General features: G+C 46.0%; 1 protein-coding gene across 2 annotated transcripts in view; it reads right to left on the bottom strand.

The window, feature by feature from the left end:
* The window catches only part of GRAP2 (GRB2 related adaptor protein 2), a 110,673-nt gene extending 95,474 nt beyond the window's left edge, over window positions 1–15,199 (bottom strand). Inside the window, exons 1-2 of one of the 2 annotated variants that reach the window (XM_057425363.1) lie at window positions 15,111–15,199; window positions 14,624–14,686 (exon numbers count right to left, since the gene is read on the bottom strand). The gene's annotated coding sequence lies outside the window, so the exon portion shown is untranslated. Of the gene's footprint in view, window positions 1–14,623; window positions 14,763–15,110 lie in introns of those variants that run through there. The other variant, XM_057425364.1, reaches the window with a different exon arrangement.
* Between the last annotated feature and the right edge of the window lie 7,172 nt (window positions 15,200–22,371).

Consider the following 22,371-nt stretch of genomic DNA (forward strand, 5'->3'; position numbering starts at 1 on the left):
ATGGCTTTTCTGGACTAGCAACATCAACAAGATGCACCTCTCAATAACACTTAGGAAAAGACAATATTTTCATGCTATTGCAGGTCCATGTGCTGGCCCCTGAACTGCAACATGAGTTGAAGTTATTTCTGAGACTGTTAAATCACAAGGAACATTTTCCTGAGTCCATTTTGCTGGAAAATTCTGTGCAGGACATTAGAGATCTAGCAGGGTCTGCATTTAGACTTCCATTTTTCTTAGAAGAAATCACTGGTATTGATTAAGACTGAATCGTATGTGCAGAAAGGATATCATTTACAATTGGAACAGGCCAGGTGCTGTTCCCAGTGCCACCAAAAATATTCCTGCTACAGCCTTTCTGCAAAGGATAGAGAAAGCCCCTTTTTTTTTTTTTTTTTTAGGGTCACTACCCTGGGTCTAGCTCTACAAAGGGCAGCTGACCTTTTTAGAAGGGTAATTCCTGCCTTTCTGTAGCTTGAAGTGAGTTCATTTAAAAAGCTAAATTGCATTTGCCTACCTATGTGCTTGACTGAGATTTATTCTACTGTATAAGAGTGTCAGGTTCCCAGGTCAGCTGGTGACATTATAAAGATGCAGAGAGCAGGTTAAGAAAGAAAATCTGCCATAGTCTTGCCCCACAGGTCTTGCCATAGGGGGCCCGGATCTATGGCTCATGGAGTATGACAGACAAGCCCTCATGGATTTCAGATGGCTTTGACTCAGACCTGTGTTAGCAATGTCACAGGTCCAAGGTTGTTCCATCAAACCCTGAGTCAGTTTTCAGCAGTCTAGCATCCTTGGTGGGGCCCCATGTCATGCTTAGTACTCTTCTGTCATATGCCTTTACTTCAAAACTGAAGACTGTTACCAGTTTTAATCAGCAGAAAGGGCAAGTTGAGTTTGTCTTTCTGGAATTACTCATACCTCAGATTGTGAAGTACACAAAAAACCCCTTGCTGATTTCAGATCAGAATATCCAAGGCAAGCAGGCTAACAGAGAAAAAAGCGGGCTCCTTGATTTTGCAGGAATCAGCAAAAGAAACCCCAGCTGTTGCCCAAGTGAGCAGTTCTAACCTCTGCAAGGTAAAAGGTCAATCCTACAAAGTACAAAACATGCTCCAAAAGTTAAAGAAATAGCAAAAGCTTCTTAAACAAGCACCTCATCTTGCCAGGACTGTTTTGGCATGCTGCAATCGCCAAGAGTGCAGGCTGGGTCAGAAGGCTGTTTCTTGACTATAAAAGCAAACAGCTTGGCTAAGAGAGTTTACAAAATCCACTGGCTTCTTGGGCAGAGCCCATCAGTCCCCTGTCAGGGGAGAAGGGCTCAGACAGAGCTCACTAAATTCACAGGCAATGCTAAGAGAGCATGTAATCAGTTTGGACCCAAGTAGCTTAGCTACTGGTGTGTAACATTAGCTATGTGCAAGAGTGCAGTCCAAACAAGTGCCAGCTCTCTTAACTCAAGTGGCAGGGCTTATGCAGTTGGGGAACCTCAGTCTCTCTTCCACAGCCCAGCACCACCAGACTATGGTGCACTTTTTGGATGGGATCTTGAAATGGGCTTTACTGTGGTCCAGACTTTGTTCTGTAGAAATCCAGTCAGGCATGGATCAGAAAAGTTAGGTAAGTGCTGGATGTTCTGGAAAATTCTACCTGTACAGTCTTCAAACAGAGAATATTGCAAAAGTTCTAAGAGGCCTTGCCAAATGCTTAAAAAACGTTTCCTAATTTGATCTGAAGTCACACTTTATGTCAGCTTATCATCAAGGATTCTGGCAAAACAGTTTCTAAAGAGATAAAGAAGCATTTGCAGAAAACAAATAACACAGTTGCTATTAGAGTTTCATTCCAACAAAACATCTTTAAATTGCCAGAAATACGGTTTATTGGCCACACATCACACAAACAATCAAGAGAATGGACTTTGTTACTGAGGAGATTTAGAAGGCTTCAAAATTGGATGCAAAGCTGGTTAAAATCATTACCACATAGACATTGCCAATTCTTCGTGCTGTATGCGCATGTACACAAGTTGTATAGTCACAGGGGCTTACTTGCTGAGGGAAAGTATAAGAAAATATCCCACTTTTGTAAAAATATTTACTTCAGAGTCATAATACGTTCTTCTGACAAGGAGGGGTTACACTATACATCTCTCGCTATACCAAAATTCGGATATTGCCGCTCTTATAAAAGCTGGTCTCTGACAACATTCAAGTTATTTCAAAGCACTTGGCATATTAGTAGCACACAAAGTGTTAGCAAGAGTGTGACAGTCATTGCTAAATAATCTGTGTAGCTTTGTCAAAGAGCAAAAGTTGCAGATGGACAGCAGCAAAATCTTAATACAACATGCTTCATGTATTTGAAAGTGAATAATATCTTCAAATCCTCTCTCTCAGCTGTGTCATCTCCTTGCAAAACAAACTTCACTAATACTGGTAGTAAACCTTTTTGCTAAGGGAAGAGGCTCTTCTCATAAGCTTTACTTCTAACAGGGTGAGCAACCCTCAGTCATAACACAGTCTGCACTTGTCCCCAACTACGCAAGTTTAACCTTTAGAGTTTAACCTTTAAAACATACTGTTTAATTCCTGTCTAAGGAGCAAACTTTCAAGGTTGTATGGCTTCAAGCAAAGTCCATTAGGGAGCCGTTTGCAAGGCTGAGTGATTCAGAATTCTTGCCTAAAGACCTGCACATTATCTGTTTGATATACATGCATTGGTAGGCTCAAGACAAACATGATATAGAGGCAAAATAGTCCACACTTGCTTTCCCAGTGTCACTTAGAAATGCTTCATTTAGCAAGACTCAAATCTATTTCCTTAAGCCTAAGGACAGCCTGAAGCCTTTGTCTACCCTAGAAAACTACAATTTATTTTCTGGGACCACATAGCAAATATTCTTTGTTCACAGAGCCTTCTTAGTTATGACCAGACCCACTGTAGACAATAGTAATGCATATTGACAAAACTGATGTCTGCACTGGGAGCCTTAAAGTTCTGAGAAGCAAGTCTACTCACCTGGCCTACAGCTAGCCACAAATACAAAAGAGTTCAAGGGATCTGAAGAAGGTTATCACTCAGTGAAAGACACAGCTTTTCAAAACAAAAAAGCTCACATTTTAGAAATAACACTTCTTGGGTGAGTTTGATGGGTTGGGGTTCAGACTGGATGAAGATGATACATTTGGATTTTAGGTTTAAAAGAATAAAATAGAAATTACAAAAAACCTCAGAGTATTCTGGCATGAGTTAAGAGATGCCCATGCCTGACCTTTGCAAGCTGCCAACTGATTGGACTGCATCTAAACCCAAGTCACAATACTTTGAAACTGAAGCTTTCCATGGCTGTTTTGTAGCACCAACCATCTGACAGTGAGCTGCCCTTGGATCATCACAGGAGATGTATTTGCCCATCATTGGCTTGAACAGTGGTACCTTAGGCAAACCAGAGGTTTATACATGGGCAAGTAAGCCAATGGCCTTACACAGAAAATCAATAGTCACTGAAAATATTGCTTTCACATTGGAAGACACACTGGTACTATGGGGTGCAGTGAACTGAGCTCACTCAGGGCTGAAATAATGGAAGAACTCCGCCACGATGGTTGGGTGCGTGTCTGAACCCACTCCTAGCAACCCAGGCTAAGAGTCCCAGCATGGCACTCCCTGGTGCTACCAGTGTGGGGAAGGCTTTCCAGCTCAGGCCCCCAAACCACAAGAAAAGACAGTGCCTGGGTCCAGAGAGCGAAATGTGTCTGTATTTGTGAGAAGCACTGCCCACAGTGAGAATAATCTGCTCACCAGGTGACAGAGCACTGCCTATGCAGTGTCACAGGAGCAAGGGCAATGGTATGTTCTCCTCCATATCCACCAGCTGAGCAGCACTGTGACCCTTACATTCAGGAGCTCCAGTCCCACGGCAGGTCCTGGAAGCTAGCCTGCAGACAAGAGCTGACTAAGTGAAATTAAAGACTCAGCTTCTTTGCTTTGCCCTGCCCTGCTGGCCTCCTTGCCCCCTCCCTCGGTAATGCAAAAGGACACTCTTTGAAGGCCAGGTGCTCCTGACAGCCAGTGATATGATTTACATTTCTACAGCACATTTCACATTAATGGATGCCAAAGGACGCTTCAAACCATCTTTCACAGAGAAAGTCTTATGTCCGAGTTATGATAAAACACTGCAGCACAAAGGTATCGCACAGTAGCCTTGTGACAAGCGGCAAAGATGAGTATCAAAGATAGCTGCAAGGGGAGTAATGGTATTGAGAATGCAGTTTCTCCCATTGGTTCTGGTCAGAACATCAGAATCAATATCATGCTGTTCTTACAAAGGATAGAACAGAGATTTTCATAGATAGAAGTTTTTCTGCCTCATAAGACAATGTGTCCTGGAGCCAAAATCATACAGAAAAACTGGAATTAGTAATAAATCAAAAATAAATGAGTTCAATTTACTGGGTCAGTCTTCACCATGACCTATATCATAACCTGTGTCTTCCCTTCAGCACTCTCTCAACAGGCTTGTAATGACTTCTGATGAGATCCCAACCCAGCTCAAGGCAACACGCTTGATGCAGAGGTCTAATCCTCTGCCAATGTACGCTGACAAGATGTCGCTGAAGCTGATGAAGTGGTATCAATTTACAGCAGCCGAGGATATGTCACATAAGGTAATCAGACTTTAAAAGAAGTGCGATGGCATGAGTCCTAAACATTTTCAAAACACTGCTGTCAGAACAGATCTCTGAGTACAAACCCCTTCTCTGAGAAGTCGTCAGAGACCCAGATGGGTTGCTGGTTTATTTTATCCTGCCTGGAACACTGTGCACCCATCTCTCCTCCTTTACAGTTATTATTATTCCTGTACCCTAAATCCCTACTGACAGGAGCCTCTGGTATCACATCAGATCGAAAGCTTGGCTTAAAACTGGCCAAATACTTTGCTGAGCTTTCCCCCCTCCCCCCCAACCTTGGTTGCTAGAACTTTAGCTTAAAATATTCATTTTTCATTGTGTCTGTGAAATACCAAGTTTCAAAAGAGAAAGAAAAACAACCTGTAAAAGGCAATTAATAAAATATGCCAGTGCTCCCCAAACTGTTCAGGACACTTTATTCTACAAGCCGTTGAGACAGAACAGCAGCAAAGCTGCTAAATAGCATGCAACAAAGCAAAACGCAGGGAAGGGCAAAATAATAACCTGCATTTTTTAGCATCTTTCATCCAAAGTGCTTTACAGACATACATGCATATTATACAGGGATCATTAATCTAACTCTGAGACATAGCTGGCATCACATCACAACTAAATTGTAAACCACCACATAATAAAACTATGTAGCACAGTCAGAGAGGGAAAATGAGGAGTAACTGGTCTAGCTTATTATAGAACAAATGCCAAGTCAGCAGAATTTCTCTAGTTGAAATGTAGTGGAACATTGAGGATTGCATTCAAACTCATGTGGAAGATGTTATGGCATCACTAACAACTAAGTCTTTAGTTTACCTCTAAATGAAAATATAGTACCTCTGGCAGCCAAATGCCTTTACCATATTAGGCCCTGGTGTTAGCCGGTAAGTCATCAACCTAAGTTCATCGATCACCTGCACTTCCTCAGAGCGACTCCAAGATGAGTGTCAATCAGTGAAGCTCAGTGAATACTTCTCAAGATCCACTATGATCATAGGCTCAACACAAAACTGCTTCTAGCACTTCTGCTGGGCCAGGAGCCCTGAGCATGGTTTCTGAGAGAGGTCAGTCAAGTCCCAGGATGCACTCGCTTACTCCAAAGTCTGTGGTCAACAGCATTATGGAAGTGAAGTCCCTCAGATGCCAGTGTGACTGCATGGAGCTTGGAGGGATTATATTTCTGGTTGTGGACCACGCTAGCTGACACTTGGAAATTTGCAGAGGTTCATCCAGGAACTACAGTTCTAATTACTATTATTCAAACAGAAACTCTCTTCAATTCTACATCACAAAATGCATGTTACAGACAGAAGCCTTGCTGTTAGGTGGCTCTTCATTTTCCTCATTATCTGCATATGCCCAGCTCTCACTGCTTGCATCATAGCAAATTTCACATGTTCAAATGAGCAGCATTTTATTCAGAAATTTTGGTGATGGATACCTGCGGGAGTCATCTTTGCTCAAAAGCCTTAATTCCCGTTGTTTGCTGTTTCAAGCCTCGAAGTGCATGAAGTTGTAATTGGTTCATGACTGGAAACTTTCCTTTGCAAATAAAGGCTAGAAACATTAGTGTAACACCATCTTTGATACCGCAGAGCCTAAACCTATGCCACAGACCAAGGGTAACACCCCTGCACCGGGTCTATTACCTTTATTACAGAGAACTGTTACTGGCTCAGAGCAAGCTACATCCCCTGCTGAAGCAATATCACTTTCTGCCACCTTTGTCTCTGTCCTTGCCTTCTCCAACTTTACAGCACAATTTCAAGAAGGCTGCAGGCATACTTGATTATTTTCTTCACACCGTCTGTTTCTCTTCCTTATTCACACACACATGTATCAATAAAGAGACAGTTTTCTGTGGTTAAAATTATATCCCCAGACATTTTAGACCTGTAGCCAAAATAGATTTGACTAATCTGAATTCACCTTTGCAGGCTAAATAGGGACATGGGAAGGTGCTGGAATCAAAGCTATTGCAAGCAAAGACTGGAAATCTCCAGCTATGTCTTAAGAGACTTGATCTACAGATAAGAGAGTCCTTACAATTTAAGGAAGAAAAAGGACAGTACTGAACAACCACTGTGTTATTATTTCCAAGTCCTCCTATAATTTCTCATCTCCATGTGTCTGTTTTGTCCTAAAATCCACCTTTTTCCAAGCTATTTACTGTGGTATACCAGCCTGAACACAGAAAATACCTTCCCAAACTGGGGAGCTTAGTGGGACAAACCCAAATCAGTCAGTCAGTCAGCACCAGCTGATAAGCAATAATTCAATACAGTCTATTCTGCAGTCTCTGGCCCTAGGACACTAATCCAGAGGCTAATAAAGCAGTAATCCCTTGCTGATCCGCAGGCTCCATTTCCCGTGCTCAGCCCCATGTCATTATTCTGGATTATATCTGCTTCTGCCACCCTCAATCTCCCTTTTCTCCCTGCTCCCTCACCTTGTGACATCCTCAAGTGTGAAATGATAATAGTCACCTTTCAGGAGCCACCTAACAGAGCTGTTTGTCTTTAGTTATTTCAGCCTTGTCTCCTGAATCATTGCTATCCCAAAGCACAGACTATTTTGTTGCCTTTTTGAGTTGCTGGAGTCAAGCTTGTATCGGAAAAGCCCCTGATGCTGCTAGATGGGAGTTGCTGAGAGCCAATATGGAGAGCACCATCACCTGCAAAACCCCCAACCTGATGTACAGGGTGTAAAAATGAGTCAGTGCGAGGTTCTGGTTACAACAAGACAGCCCCCATTTACTCATTCATCTGGAATGGGAAGCATTAAGTCAAGCCAACCTTCAATAAGATCAGCCAGCCTTCTGGTTCACTTAATCTTCCTGTAAACATTGCTGGCAGCCTCAAGGAAGGAGGAAGCAAGGAAAGGAGATGTGCATGTCCCTGGAAAAACACGGGGCTGCTGTTCCAGGAAAATCCCTTTACTCAGTTTGGCCTCCCTGTGGCCACTACCAGATGCTATGGAGAGGGTAAGTGATGGAGAAGCATCGATCTTCTGTGTTAGTCCTGCCATGCACCAAAACCTAGAAACTGGCTGAGGAACTGAATCATAGGGTTTAAAATACTATCAGTAAATATTATTATGCATTCTGAAACCTCTAGATTTTCTCAGTCACTTCTCTCATGTCCAGCCCAAATAGATCCTGCAGACATCCTGCTTTTGGTGCTGTTCTGGAGCAGGGAATTTGTTTTACAGTGTGCTTTCACTTAGCAATGATGTGAGGCTTAGGTCCAAGCTTGCCATCTTTTAATTTAAACAGTTGCCCTTTGAATAAGGTGCTGTATTTTAGGTATCCCAAAGAGGACAGGGAAAAGCTGAAGTGCTGTTTCCTTCCAGCCTTTGAAAAAACACACCTATGACCCACCTCTAGAGTTCACACCAAGAGCAAGAGTCCTAGAGAAAACAAAAAAGGAGCCTTAAGAGGATATAGGAAAAGATATATCAAATGCTTCCATCCAACATGCATCAAGTTGTAGGCACAAATTATTTGCTTTTAGCACGTATCTCAGGATGTCAAAGGCTTTTACTAGCAAAACAAGTTGCAGGGTACGTTACTGTGTAGGTTGTCACACAGTCATGATGTCTCCCCCTTGATTTAGGGGAAAAGAAAGGTTCCTCATCTTCCACATGGACATAACTTTACTCCAGTTTTTAAAAATAAACCAGCACTTAAAATGGTCCGTGTGCTTCAAATCACAAACAGATTAGTGAAACACAATGGAGCTGCAGTGCTTGCCCTGGTTGATAAAGTGTTTTTTAAAGGGAACCAAGCAGCTGACTACAGTGCTTATTTTCCATCTGTCCTTCCTGCATCCCTTTCATCTTCCCCACTCTTCAGATGCCAAAGAAAATGGACACACTGTGAATATCAACAGGTTGGGGTGTTTCAGCTGCTGCTTTTCTCCTGGCTAAGGCCGAATAGAAATGCAAAAGCAAGTACACAAGTCATAAGAAACAGAACTGCTTTAAAGATTCACAAGGCACAGAATCATAGAATGGTTCGGGTTGGAAAGGACCTCAAGATCATGAAGTTCCAACCCCCCTGCCATGGGGAGGGATGCCTCACACTAAACCATGTCACTCAAGGCTCTGCGCAGCTCGCCCTTGAACACTGCCAGGGTGGATCTCTAATTGGAGCCATCTAATGGGATCCATGGGATCCAGGGATGGACATCTCTAATGCCACATTCACAGTGTCTGTGTATAAAAATTACCGTAACTATAAAACCTCATGTCTAAGAGGCCTCCATGCCTCAGTGAGGCTTTTCAGAGCTGTCCATTAGAGGTCACTAGCACTCAGTCACAGCCGGAACCCGGCCCCTGCCGATGAAATCCCAGGCATCAGACCTCCCCCCAAATATTTTATCCCCAGCCAAAGAGAACCAAACAAAAAACACACCCTTCTTTACGCTATTGTACATGAGAAGAAAACCTTAGTGGCAAAAATTGAGCTTTGGAAAAATAGGTGCACATGCATTTGCCACAGGTTTAAAGGAGGGAGCATGGGGAACCTACGAGCTGCAGGGTCAAACATTCCCTTGCAGTGATCAGAGCAGCCTCATCCAGCACTCTCAGCACCAAGCTCAGAGAAGTCACGACTTCTCAGACAAAGGCAAAGATCTAGGCAGGCAAGCTATGCCCTAAGTATAAAAACTTCCAGGCAATTTATGATTTGATTTCAGCTGCCAAAAGACTAACTGCAGAAGAGAAGCAGACTGCCATCCATGGCATGGGAACTGGACACTGCCTCTCCTCCCTTGGTGACCTGGGGCAATCTGGGAGCACAGGCATCTGATGTAAAGGGACATCACAACATATCACAGCTTTTGAGAAAAACAAAACAAAAATGCCAGAACACCCCCAAGTTGCCATCTATTTGCTGTGCTGCAGCTGAGAACCTGCCCATTAACACTGCAATTACATTGGATCCCAAAGCAGGTGGGCAATTCATCAGCCAGCTGCATCCCTCCTACACACCACCATTTCCTTCTGTCCTGCAATGAGGAGGATTTCCCTGCCGAGCACACAGGACCCCGACAGCTCCATCCACAGAGCTCCCAGCTACCTGTTGACCCTCAAGATGACATGCCTGTATTTGATGGCACTCTTGTGGAAGGAACACAAGGGCTGTGATGGAGCCGTGCTGCTGCATCACTGTCTGAAGATGTAAAATTCAGGCTGTGACCTCCTATGATCCCACTGCCCACTCCTCCCTCCGAGAGACCAGGCCTCTGATGGCAACCCCTCCTCATGGCCACCTTGCATCTATCCAACTGTTCCTACGCTGGTAATAGCTTCTGCCCTTAAGTACCCAGCTAGCTCATTTGAGATTACGGTCACAAGGACAGCATACGTTTGCTGCATCCCTGTCTATATGCTCTTTATGATCGCTGAGCAGCATGAAGATGCAGTGCACAGAAGCAGCAGGGGACCAGAGGGGAAGTATATTTGAGTGCTGACTAGGCCATCCTCCTGATGAAGGACAACTACAAGCCAGGATTCATCATCTGCAGCTGCTCCCTTTTAACCACTTATGATAAGTATATACAGAAGGGAGAGGAGAAATCATGAAATTATCTGTTATTTTTTTTTTTGCAGCAGGTTTTCTTCCAGAGAAAAGGACCGTCTGACAGCCACCCAGGTGGCCTCCAGCCCGCTGTTTATACCTAACTGGCAGAGGCACTCCGAGTTTGCATGTAAACACTGCTCAATACTATATTGATTTTTCTGACATGGCACTGGCAGATCCAAAGATGTTAGACCAGGCCACTCCCAAATCTCAGCCTGGCGTTCACGGCTCCGTGTACTGTTGACCTGGGCTTGAGCCTACACAGTAATTAAACCCAAGAGGCTTAATGCCTCCACTGTAAAGATTGCTACCATCTGACACGTCACTACTACTAGTCAACCTGCTTCATTAACCAGACTCCCGAGGGGCCATGCAATAAATCTGCCTTTGCTTTGCATTCACCTCCACCCTAGTCACTGGCTGCAAGAGGAACCGTATCTTGGTAAGCTTCAGCTTATGGATGAGATCATAAAATTGATTAGGTTGGAAAAGAACTTTAAGGTCATCAAGTCCAACCATTAACCTAGCACTGACAAGTCCAACACTAAACCATGTCCCTAAGCACCACATCTGCACGTCTTTTAAATACCTCCAGGAATGGCAAATCAACCACTTTCCTGGGCAGCCTGTTCCAATACTTGACAACCCTTTCAGTGAAGAAATTTTTCCTAATACCCAATCTAAACCCCACTTCATGCAACTTGAGGCCGTTTCCTCTTGTCCTGTTCACTCGTTACTTGGGAGAACAGACCAACCCCACCTCACTCCATCCTCCTTTCAGGCAGTTGTAGAGAGCTATAAGGTCCCCCTTAGCCTTCTCTTCTCCAGACTAAAGCCCCATGGTTCCCTCAGCTGTTCTATATCACACTTGTCCTAAAAACCCTTCATGAGCTCCGTTGCCCTTCTCTGGACCTGCTCCAGCACCTCAATGTCTCTCTTGTAGTGAAGGGCCCAGAACTGAACACAGGATTCGAGGTTCAGCCTCACCAGTGCCCAGCACAGGGGGATGATCACTGCCCTGGCCCTGCTGCCACACTATTGCTGGTACAGGCCAGGACGTCATTGGCCATCTTGGCTGCCTGGGTACCTGGTAGCTGGCTTGTGTTCAGCTCCATCAGTCAGCACCCCAGGTCCTTTTCCACTAAGCAGCTTTCTAGGTGCTCTCCCCACACCTGTGGTGTTGCATAAACCAAGTGCAGGACTGGGAACTTTGCCTTGTATAACCTCATACTTTTGGCCTTGACCTAAAGTGCCTGCCTGTTCAGATCTCTCTATAGAGCCTTCCTACCCTTCAACAGATCTACACTCCCACCTTACTTGGTGTCATCTGTAAACTTGCTGAGGGTGCACTCAATCCTCTCATCCAGACCATTGATAAAGATATCAAACAGAGCTGGTCCCAGTACCGAGCCCTGGGGAACACCACTGGCTGCCAGCTTTCTCTCCACATCTTTAACTCAGGCCCCAGGGAGGCAAGAGACTTATCCTAAAAAGTGGGTCCAGCCTGCATGTTGGGCTATTCCCTTCAGAAGGGAGTCTGCTACAGAAATGAGCCGTCATTTTTTCTAGATGGAAGCAATTTTGACACAGGACATAAGCTGACTAAACCTCAGTGACATGTCCAAGCTAGATGAACTATCATCCTCATTATTGCTCAGTTCCACTTGCAGAGCTTCATATCTATAATGCAAGGGCACCTTGAGATGTGGCACAGCTGAAGCAAGACCCAGCCAGAATGGATTCACAGAAGAAAGAGACAGTTTAATTATTAAAATAAGGTATAATACTAACACTAAAAATAATAATAATTTAAAGGGAAATAAGAAAGATAACAAAGAACCCCAATAAACAGCAGTGATGCACAATACAACTGTTCACCACCTGGTAACCGATGGCCAACCATTCCCCAAGCAGCAATAGGTCCTTCCCAGCCAACTCCCCCCAGTTTCTACCAACTCCCTTCAGTTTCTATACTGAGCATGACATGGCATGCAGTATGGTATGAGATATGTGGGGAGGAATACCCCTTTGGCTAGTTTGGGTAAGGTGTCCTGTCTCTGCTCCCTCCCAGCTTCTTGCTGGCAGAGCATGAGAGACTGAAAAGTCCTTGATCAGAGTGAGCATTACTTAACACACAGATGTCTTAGTTGTTGCTATCAGCATTATTCTCAGGCTAAAGCCAAAACACACCACACCACCAGCTACTAGGAAGAAAATTAGCTCTACCCCAGATGAAACCAGGACACCCATTTCAGGAAGGGGAGGCAAAATACTTGAGTTTGTTTTGCTCCTTCTGTTCTGAGCTGCGCATTCACTTACACAGCTCTTTATTTTCTTGGTTTTTTTTTAAGGTTATGAACACAGAAGCATGTTCTTGATCTCAAGGCTGCATTTGCCAAACCTTTGAAACTGTCCTCGAGGGGAAAGCTGGGCAGACTGCTCTGCTGAACCCTGTGGTCTGGAGAAGACACAGGCAAGCTTACTTTGTTGAACAATGAGGATCAGGCCGCAGGTTTGTTCTGCCCTCAATAGCTACCATGATATTTGGATTTTGGGAGGAAGACAGGCTCCCACTGGAGGAGCAGGTGAGGCAGCTGCTCTTGGGTAGCTTCCACAAGTTCTGAGCTAGAAAAGCCTTAGCCCCAAGGGTGTCTTCTCTCCCACAAGAGGGTGGCAACAACTCTCCAACAGGCTGAAATACAGCTCTTTCAAATTCCCACCCTTACCTTGTGACTGACAAGCAACTTCCCCTACTCCCTAGTCCTCACTGGACATCACCCAATAGGTTTTTCCACCTTCTCCCCAGCTGTGGATTCTTCTGTGAGCACAGGTATTTTGTGTAGCCTCCAATGGATGCCGATAGCTGTGGGTGGGAGGGTGGCTGGGCATGAAGAGAATCCCTTCTTAGAGGCTCAATGTCTTGAAAGAGTTCTCCTCAAAGGGAGAGAGCAGTACAAGCACAGGATTGTCCCTCTCAGTCAGCTGATTTGCCTTAGCTCTATCCAAGTGAGTGGGAGAATGCTGTCTGCTTGCATTAAAGCAGCTGCACTGTTGATAAGCTGCAAACAGGCAAGGATTTCACTTGAGGAAAAGCATAAAGCATGGCAGGAGAGGAGAGAGTCTTTTAAAACACTTCTGTCTTTTGATAATCACAATAACAAGACCTCTGGTGGAAAATCTATTCCTAGTAAAAAGTTTAACAAGTCCAAGGAGATGTTCAAGGCTACTGAGACCAATTGGTGAGAGCCTGAAACTTGCTCACCAGCCCTCAATATGTTAAATCACAATATACACAAGAGAAGAACAGGGCCCAGAGCTCCACAGAGTTACAAAACCATTGCTGGTGGGAGGATCAGGTGAAAGCTCTTTAAGCTGGTGGTAGCAGCAGCCATTATTTTTGGGGGAGGAAAGAAAAGGAAGCTGTTTGGAATAGGCAAATGCAGAAAAAATGTCTAAATCAATCTTGCAATCAGAGAGGCTGGCCAGCCTGTTGTTTCCATGGTAGGCATTTCCACCAGGAGCTTAAAGCAAATGGTGAGGGCAGTTTTGATGGAGGGGTGCAGAGAAGGACAGGGGCAGCAGGATGGGAGAGGCCGGCAGGAAGCCAGGGAAGCACTTCCCACACAATGCACAGCAAATTAAGGGAGAGATTTGGCTGCAGAGCACAGGCTAGGAGACACAAACTAAGAGCGTTGGGCAGCTGTTTTCAGAGAAACAGGACTTTGTGTTCCTTGTCAATAAAGAAAACTGCACCAAGGACAAACTTTGCCCATTATCCATTACTTATCAGCACAACGCCTGCACTCCTGAGCTAGTTGCTCAGGTGTGGAGCTGACATTGGCTGCTGGAAGGGTTTTGGGGGATGCTGCCTCGCCTGCAGCAAGCACCACAAAGCAAACCCCAGCAGGAGGGCTGGTAACAGCATCTCCAGCTCCAAGCCCAGGGCACACAGGATCAAAAACACAGGTCAACAAATACATAAGAGTAGTTGGAACGTTCTACTCTCAGCCCTACTAGCTCAGGCATCCCCACCTCTAAACCCCTCTGAGGCCACTGGCACAAACACACACGCAGGGGCTTTGTCCCCTCTTACCCCACTAAAAAGACAGTCCCAGCACAGCAATCCCATGTCCTGGTCATACACACATAATGCTTGGAAAACCCCTCACATTGCTACTACTGCTTCAGCAGCCATCCTCAAGCTTCTCGGAAAATACTGTAGCATGTGCAATAGTGCATTTCAGTCTCAGCAACAGCAGGAGGAAGATGCAGCAACAAGGAAGGAGACTGTCAGCCCCCCCCCCCCATCACCACCCCCATCACACAGGCAGACGTACAAACTTACCTTTCACTCCTTCCTTCACTAACTGTCTTATCGCCATAGCAACTGTAATCCTAGGTCATACAGCTAGGAAAAGAATAAAAATACAGCACAAATGAAGATATACACTATCGCTAAACACAGCCTCAGTGGTAGAATCTGATTTTCATTAGAGGCATAACAGTGGTTTTGCATAATTATACATATATTAATGCCCAATATGCCCATCTTCGGTTAAAATTCATGAATTCAGTTCTAAATAAAAAGCATTGCTCATTGCAGGCTAATTTTTGGATTTATTTTTAAAAAAAGAAAGTATTTCTAAAGGCTGAAATCATACTTGCACAGCTTTTTCTTAATCCTGAGATTAGCAGGGAGAGGAAAACTCGAGGATTAAGTAAACTCTCAAGTAGAAATACAGCATGAAACAGTAACTGGAAATTTTGCTACTTTTACAATGTGAGGAGTGAGCAATAAAAATCCCCCGAAGTGGCCAGATGCTGAAGCATACCTGGAGTTGAGACCTACAGGAAAGCATCTTGCAGCCTTTCCTTTGGTGCTTGCGGTGAAAGCGATACAGCAGTAGCATACCATGAAGCAATGTACTGCTGTAAGTGACTGAGCATAGGTTTAGCTGGCACCGGAATTCACTACACAGCTTGAGGTCACCATTTACAAGAGCAGGCTTATTTACTCTGATGGCAGAGATACAAGGTAGCAGCACGAAGGGACAGCCCCAGCCAAAGAAGCCCTGCGATGCAGTGAAACCCTTTTTCCTTGCTCCTGCTACTTCAGGTTCCTTAATTACCCACTACATGCAAATAGCCTGAGGTTGGTACCCTGTGACTTTTTATTACCAGGTTTCCAGGTGTGCCTCATCTGAGTGATGGGGAGCTCTTGGTGCTGGTCAGACCCCATCTTCCCTGGTCCTATGTGTGGGGCAGTGACTGGAGGGTGTTTATTGTTACTTCAGGTGGCAGGGAACTCACATTGAGCTCCTGCATCGCAAGCAAGCACACAGCAATAAAGATGCTCACAAAACCCTGACCTAGTGCATGCTGGTCTTGATATGAAAATAAATGCAGTGTCCTTAGGAGATGCCTCTTATTCAATTGTATTGCTATCCTAGCCAGGGAACAAAGGGAGAAGCTACTACCTGGGTTTGTCTCTGCAGAGGCTTATTTGATTCCTCACTTACAGAAAAGGCAAGGAGGACTAGGACAAAAAGAGGGTTTGAGGGAAAGGTTTGGGGCTGGAGAATAAGTGAGGGAAGGAAAAAGAGAGAGATGGCAAAACAAATGGAAAGACAGAAAAAGAGATTCAGAGAAGTCTGATCTAAACAGCAACAGAAATTCCTCATGGCTGTCAATCTACGGCTCCTCTCCTCCTTGTGCTGTCATTAGTGCACAGTGGGAGGAGGAGAGGCTGAGCACAAAGCTCAGCCAGTGTGGGGGAGAAAGCTCCCTCCTCATCCAGATTTCTGAAGGCAAGAGAGGGAATTCACTGTCTCTGTGTCCAAGCCTGTGTGCACCTCGACCAACATCTTAACTTATCCTCCCCTCTGCAGCAGGGAGCCCTGGCTGACATGAACCTATGGGATGTGCAGCAAACGTGGCCCCTTCACTCCACCCAGCGAGCATCTCCTGACCTGCCCACACACCCGGGCCCTGGAAGTCTACCTGTTCATGACAGTAAGAGAAATAGCAGTTTGCTTCAGAGGCCACAGGTTGCAAATAGATTAAACATTTTTATTATTACTGTTATTATTTTTAATAATGAACATTGACCAGTGGTTCACTTGTGCTTGCTGTGTCTGTCCTCCCTTCCCAAGTGCTGGCCCAGACAGAAAAGGTGCTTTTTAGAGCAGTTATATAGGGCCTGACAGATGATCCCACTGGACACTGATCTGTGTACACAAGGCAACTCTGACCTTCCCAGACCATGTGTTCTGGGGAGGCGAGGTGTGTTGCAGAAGTGTTCTGTAGGTATGCATGGGGTAATCCGTGAACACGATCCTGCCAAGACTACCTCATCCTCCTGCCTGAACAGAGAGCAGTGCATTGCTAAAACATCCAGAAAAACAGGGAAAGTGTTCAAAGCCCTTTGAGGTAAAATTCGCTGGCGAGGACAGGACAAGCATTGGGATATAGCAGCTAACCTGTACTGAAGATCTTCTCTGAACTGGTGAAGGAAACAAAACCAGCTGCTCCTCTGATTTCTCTGCAATTACCACCTCTGACTGCCACAAAAAATGCATGGGCCACAAAACGGGGAAATAATGAGGCAGACGGGGACTTCGGATGGAGGAACGGAGTCAAAGAGTAAGATGGATATGAGACATGTTTCTGTGGCCATCAGTGGTACAATTGTGGTGGGTGAAATTGTCCCAGCCTACTTTCATTTCATGCCAGTCTGGCTGCAGAAAACAGTGAGACTACCCTAGCACAGACCTGTGTGGTCCCATGTCTCAGGTGCGCTTGGGAAGCTCATGCTGAAGCCTTTTCCTTTCATCCTTTCACAAATGCATGCCTCAAGTACCTCTGCCAAAGCAAGCTCATGTTTGCCTCCACAGCTTACTGTGGTCTACAGCCCTATGAGCTGAATTCAGCCTTGCCTGACACTTGACACTGCCTCCTCACCCTGTGCCCATCACCCTGGGCACTGGCATGCCCTGAGCCTGCTTCGTGGGCACAGACCACATGCAGCCAGCATGATCCAGCTAAGACACCCTTTTCCCTTCCCACCTCCCAGAGGCAGCGTGGACAAAGGATTTCCCTTCTCAGGACATTTGTGGGGAATGCTCGGGCATTCCTGCCTCCTAGTGTCTGTGATGAGAGATGGGCTGTGAGTGGACATGGGGTCCTTCCTGTGGGTGGGAGAAGGATGGGTCCCTGAAGTGACTGGGGAAGTCCCTTAAGGCAGCATGCATCAGACCCCTTGAGAGAGGATATAGAACTGGTGCTGAAAGCTGAGGGTGGGACTGGCTCAGCAGAGACATTTGTCTCAGGCAAGGACCATTAACAGAGTGGTGACTCCTGAACTTGAAAGGGGTTTTTAAACATGAGTCCCCATGCTGAGGGACCCAAATAGCTCAAGGTGCGTAAGGAGACCTGCACAAGCAGTCCCCATGTCAGATGAAAGTGGCTTGTGACTGACCTATTCGCCTGTGCTCCCCATAGAGCCAACTGCATGAGGTGAGAAGGGATGAAAAGAGGAGAGGTGTGTAGGAAGGAACCGGGATAAAGTCAAGGAGGAGCTGAAATGATGACCTAGGAAGCTTCTCTCTGTCCAGAAATACAGTTACACACCCACATCCCCCATTCTCTCCCACTGGGTCCTGCAATTTTGACATGGGCTTTGTTTCTCCCTTGGTGTTCTTTTCCTGCAGATGTCCCTGCATACAAAAATCCCTTGATGTGGGGCACAAAGTGGAGGGGGGGACTCCCCACTCCATCTCTCAGGGGGGTTTGCCCATGTTTGTCATCTGCTGTGTCTCCCACACTGCTGTGGCAGCAGCAGGGAGAGCTACTGCCGGAGTGGCAGGATGGTGCCCTCTTTGCAAACATGGGCACTGAGCTGCGCTGAGAGAAAGCAGAGAAGCAAGGATTGAAGTGACATGGGCCCTGTTCCCCTTTGGAGGGATGTTTAAGCCTGCTGGAGAGGCAGAGGGGATCTGCAAGCATATCCAGCAGCACAAGCTTTATGATTTAGGCAAACACAGCAAATGCTTAAGTACTTACACGCTGATGTCTTCCCTAGCACTTTCACAAATAGGCTCTCTTGCCCACCTGTGCAGAGCAACCTCAGCTGCTGTCTCACAGCAGGGACCTATGTAATTGCCTCCTTCTGCCTGGAAACCCTGTGTGTGCAATGTGGGCCTATCCCTGTGCCCTGCCTCCTCATCAGAGAGATGCTCATCTTGTCCTGCACTAGTGCTGGGGACATCTGCATGGCGCATGGCACCGCAGAGGATGGTGTCATGGATTAGGAACACGAGGCAGGGGAGCAGCTGATTTGTTTCAATGTTTTGCTGAAGCTGGACAGGGATTCTCTGACCAGACAGAGAGGTGGAAGATGTGACAAGCCTGCGATCCTGGTCTAGTACCGGAGCCAATGCACGTGCATACTGGGGTAGGGATTCACCTTCCCTTCATGGGCCCAGATTTACTCTCCTATGTTCCCACAGCAACAGCAAGGCAATCGCATTCCTGCTTCTCTCCTGTGCACATCGATTAAAATCATGCTTATTGCAAGTGCCTCAGCCTAAGCACCCAGCCCTTTAATTGCTGCAATGAAGGATACGAATGTAGGCGATTCTGAGGCCAGCAAAGCAGAAAATTAGCATTTAGCGTGAAAATGATAACACTGCATCATCACCAGTGCAAAGCAAACAACACAACCAGCCAGGCTGCCTCTTTCCTTCCCTACCTGCACACTTGTGCCCTTTGGGTGCTGCAACAGCCCCAGAGCTTCCCACACCAGGCTGCCACTGGGAGACCTGGGCAGGAAGGGGTCTGCAAGTTACATCTGCTTTCTGCCTCTGGACTTTTGATGAAGCAGATTTATACACCAGTTTCTGACATAATCCTCCCTCAAATGTCAAAAGTGCCACATTAGTCGCTGTATTGATTCCTGAAGTATTTACAGAGCAGAAAAAATGAAGTGTGAGCGAGCACGAGGCTGGAGGGAAGGAACCCGCGCCCTTTGGGTATCCCTCAGGGTGAATCATTTGCCTCTCAGGCCAGTATACATATCTGCAGCTCCTCCAGACCCTTAACTAGCTTTCTCCATCGTTAGTGCAAATTCCCCTCAGGCCTTTTCACCTCTTTGTTACATGGGCGGTATTTTTGCCTGGTTGGACACAAATAAACAGTAAAATGCTGTGTCCATCCAACCACAAAAGGAAAGGTTATTTATCATTCAGGCTGAGATGGAGCCAGCACCCGCAACCTCAGGGTTTAGCCTGGATCCCAACAGATCAGGGCATCAGGGTTAGCTGGGATGGATGCAGTGGCTTTGCCTCTGCATTGGTCGCTGAGCAGGAGTATGGGTGAGACCCAGAGGGATCACTCTAGCAGAATCCAGAGACCTGGATTTTATTCCTGCCACAGAACAGGCAGACACATGGGCACCCTTGCTATGCTGTGAGATTTTGGGCTGTTTAGCCATGCCACATCAGAGGTGCCCTGGACTGAAAGCAAAATCCCAAGTGATGGATCAGACTTAAAATAGGCTCCAAGATGTCAGGGTGGGGAGTGAGGGCACCTGGTTCCTTCTGGCTCCAACCACTGTCTCCTTTTCATGTGCAAAGCTATGTATGAGCAACATTCAGGTAAATGATAACTAAGCTTCCAAATTTGTGAGCAGAGCAGGAGCACCCACCGTGCTTGCCTGCCTCAGCCAGGGCTCTGCACGCTGGTGGTTTCTACCACAGAGGGAGCTGCCGTTTCCCCAGTCTCCCTTGTGTTGGTGCCTGCACATCTATGCCCAAAAGGGAAAGTACTTCAAGATGTTTCGATATGAGCCTGTGAATTGTTTGGGTTCCTAAGGGAATCATTGATGCTGAAGTGCCACATCTCAAGTCCTGAACTGAAGACAGACTAGCAATTTACACATTGCAAGGAGGGTTCTGGTGGTCCCCATAGTACAAGCACAAACACACATACATACGCGGTGACTCCAGCAGCCCAAGGTCACTGCATGGCTGACTATGTGGTCTGCTGTGGCTCCTCACCAGCCCTGATGCCCCTATTTCCCCACCCCAAGGACACCAGTCCCCTGGGGGGCAGCCATGGGCATGCTGCAATGACCAGCATGGGTTGTAGTCAGCTTTGCAGTTTGCCCCTTGCTCCGGGCCCATGGTGCATGGCTAGAGGTAGGGCGAGCAGGGACCTCTGCAACGCATGGTGGACAGTGATGGAAGTGCTACCCAGGCATTGCCTGTTACTGGTGCTGTGGGGACTCCTGGTGAGCAGTGTCCTGTGTCAGCAGTGTGGGCTGTTTATCCCTTTAATATACACTTGAAAAAACAAGATATAAACCATTGGTACCTGCCAATGCCCGCATACATACACACACACAAAGCAGCAGTGACTATGGAAGCACAAGAATAAATAAGTACTGAGCGGACACCGAGAGATTTTCAGAATACTCTCTCTGCTTATTTTTCTTTCATTCGATGCCACGTTGTTTGCTGCTGGCTCCTTCTTTTTCCTTCCTGATTTATTTCCTATGTCTGGGCTTACTATAACAGCAGAAACTAATCAGTGGCCAATGGTGATTAACAGTCTCTCATGTATCATTAACTCTGCATTTAATGGAAGGTCATTTTCAAAGACTGTGTTAAGAAATACAAGTGCATGGGGGGTGGTTGTATGTATGTCGAGGGAATATATACACATAACATGATCTTTCACCCACGCCACCCTATTTAGATTGCACTTGACTCAGAAATATCTATTATTTCCTAAAATGTGTGTAGTATTTCTGCATGTAGATCATATCTTGAAGCAAACCCTTCATATGGCTCAGATGAGGAGGTGGGAAAAGAAGTACGTAAATGGGAACACAAATTAAATGTGTTTGTGAAGTTGTAATTGAAAAGAGAAATGGGGCCATCCGCTTTCATTATTATCATCCCGGCTATTACGAGATACAGCTAACAGTGACAGTGGTAATTTTAGAGGAAAGACAACCTGGTAGTTCATATCCAAAGCTGCGATATCTTGAAAGCAAGGCTTATACCAGGGACTTGCAGGATAATAAAAATGCCTGCCTGAGCATGGACTACATACCTTCAGTTCCTGCATGATGCTTCTGCTCCTTGTGTGTGGGTGAATAGCTCTCTCCTAAGAAGGCACTTTGCAATTAAAGAGCAAAAGCTTGGATTAAAGATGTTTCACTGAAACATATTTTCTCCTCAGATTGCCATCCACATGGCCCCTGGTATCGCTGATGGTTTGTTTTGAAGCGGCATCTTAGCCCATATGGGTGTTTCTGACTGAAGGAGGGGTGGCTGCCCTGTTTGTGCTGCGTGGTTGCCAAGCCCCTTTTTGGAGATGCTCTGCCAGGCTCTGTGGAGGAAGAGTGCTATTCCCTTAGCAGCAGTCATAAGAAAGATAAGAAGAGGAATCAAGTTGTGGCAGCAGGGCAAAGACAGGCGGCAAATCCCACTGCACCATGGTCAGCACGAACAGATAACTTACAGTGCAAAAATTTCATCCAGGATGAACGAGCTGGAGGAAAGGGAGGGGAAGAGTTGCAGGAGGAGCTGCTGTTGTCTTGCACTGTGCACTGTGTGCACTGACCCTGCCCCAGCAACAAGAAACAGGAAAAACACACAAGTGCCAGCACCTTTTGTAGTTTTCAGAAGTGATGCAGGTAACTAAAGCAGTGTTAGCCAGAAGGGTTAAAGTGCTCTGGGCTCCAGGAAAATGTTCTTGGAAAAACATTGCTTCTCCCACTGTTTCATTCTGCTCCGTGGACCATGAGACAAAGACAGAGCTGTATCTGCTGGCTTCGGTGACTACAGACAAAACTGCTAAGGAAGAAGATGTGTATTCTCTGTGCCTACAGCGCTGCACAGTGAAGGGGAAGAATGAGCTGCAGCCTGCTGTGGCTTTACATGACAGCAGGCCAACTGCTCATGGGAGCAGCTTCGTGAGATGCCAAATCCTTCCTGCTCCTACTAATGTCACGGGCATAAATGATGCTCAGGAGCTCTGCTGACATGCAAAATGAAGCTGAGGAGGTACCAGGCCATAAGATCCAAC

This window comes from Pezoporus wallicus, unplaced genomic scaffold (genome assembly GCF_028554395.1).
Source record: "Pezoporus wallicus isolate ANWC-B61680 ecotype Strahan unplaced genomic scaffold, APGP_CSIRO_Pwel_v1 contig_8110, whole genome shotgun sequence".
In the NCBI taxonomy this organism is placed as follows: Eukaryota; Metazoa; Chordata; class Aves; order Psittaciformes; family Psittacidae; genus Pezoporus; species Pezoporus wallicus.